The sequence below is a fragment of the Pygoscelis adeliae genome, unplaced genomic scaffold (genome assembly GCF_000699105.1).
Source record: "Pygoscelis adeliae isolate BGI_AS28 unplaced genomic scaffold, ASM69910v1 Scaffold224, whole genome shotgun sequence".
NCBI lineage: Eukaryota > Metazoa > Chordata > Aves > Sphenisciformes > Spheniscidae > Pygoscelis > Pygoscelis adeliae.
This window is the reverse complement of record NW_008824657.1, coordinates 474,626-476,245: the sequence shown is the minus strand read 5'-3', so window position 1 is coordinate 476,245 and position 1,620 is coordinate 474,626. Positions and strand designations below refer to the sequence as shown.

At 61.9% G+C, this 1,620-nt stretch overlaps 1 protein-coding gene across 1 annotated transcript in view; it reads left to right on the top strand.

The window, feature by feature from the left end:
• Positions 1-1,620, top strand: part of ADAMTS15 (ADAM metallopeptidase with thrombospondin type 1 motif, 15) — a 26,072-nt gene that overhangs the window by 19,244 nt on the left and 5,208 nt on the right. The gene's annotated exons all lie outside the window — the stretch shown is intronic.

Genomic DNA, 1,620 nt, shown 5'->3' with positions numbered 1-1,620 from the left:
CAAACTCCCAGCGCTGGGACTGCCATGGGGGAGAGCTTGGGCAGGGGGGCTTGGGCAAGCCGCATCCCTGGGTTAGCTCAGCGTGGCGATGGCACCGGCCTTGGTGGCATTTTGGGACAGGGGACCCTGCGTTGGGGTTTGCCAGCCCCATTCAGTCACCCTGCGCTCGCCGGCGGTGGCCTTGCCGCTGGGGGTGAGGGGTTGCCACCTGCTTGTCCCCGCCAGCATCGATGCACGGTGGGATCAGGGACGCGGCAGGGTCCCAGCCGACACGGAAAACTGTTGCAGAGCAGAGAGCTGAACTTGGTTGCATGACGGGGTTTTCCACCAGCCGCGATATCCAGCCCAGACCCAGGCGTTTCTCTGCCTCACCTCTCCAGAGATCACGGTCTTGTCTGTGCCTCCAGACTTCGTAGCCACAGGTCTCCTGTTAAAGCCATCTCAGCCCTGGCTGGGGCTCTCTGGAGTCGTCGGGACTGTTATTTACCCAGGGTTGAACCTGCCTGCATGGGAATGCCTTCAGCTTGGAAACCTCACTGGAAATGTTGGCAGAGCCGCTCATACGAGATTTTGAGCAACCCAGGCGCTTTGGCTGGGCGAGCGCTGAGCATGAATCACGATTATTTATAGCATGGGAGCGCCCGGCAAGTCCCTTATGTTTTCATGTGGAAAGCTGCTCCCTACCCCCTGCACAGCCTCCCCTGCAGCTCCCAGCCCGGCTGGGATGGCACCCAGGGATGGGGACGATGCTCCAGCCCTCCCAAGCCACCGAGAGTCCCCAGCAGGGGAAAGGGGCATCCGAGGACAAGGCTACCGCTAGGCTGCAGCGGCAGTGCATCTTCGAACAGGGACTTTTTATTTGCACGAGTGCCTTTGGATCCTGAAGAAGGGCAGATCCACTTACGATGGGAACCTTCCTGTCCCCTGTCCCAGCTGCATCTACTTGGGGTCCAGCAGTCCTTGCGTTGGGGGTGGAAGGCTGGGCTGGTTTCTCCTTCAGTCTGGGCTTGGTTGCTCCTCGAGGGACGGCTGTAAACTGTCTTGGAGAGACAGGAGCTGTTCCCTTAACCTTGGGAACCTCTGGGCCTGGTCCAGGGGCTTCTTGTTCCTCAGAAGAAGTTGAGAAATGAGGTTGAGAAATGGCTCAGCTGTGAGCCCAAGGCCAGGTGCCTCCCCGTCCACCCGCCTGGGTCCGGTCCTTAAGTTCGCGCTGAAGGACGGAGCCAGGCTGACTCCTCCGTGCCAAAACCGGCTCCACCCTGGCCAGAGGAGCCCTTCGGGTGGGAAAGGCTGTCACTGAGGGCACGGGAGGATGCTGCGCACAAAAAGCATCCCCGGTGCCAGGGATAAATGCAGACACATCGTTGCAGCCTGGTCGGGGTCAGGGTGAGGTTTCCTGCCTCCGCAGCCTGGTGCGGTCCCCACCCCTTTGGGCTGCCTCCCCCCAGCAGCCTGGGATCTGCTCCCCGGGGGGTACCAGGCATGGGTGGGGATGGGGAACTGTGATGCCCATGCTGGCCCTGCGACTAACCCCTTGCCTCCGTGCCTCGCAGGACCTGTGCGGTGCCACCACCTGCGACACGCTGGGGATGGCGGACGTGGGCACCATGGGGGACCACC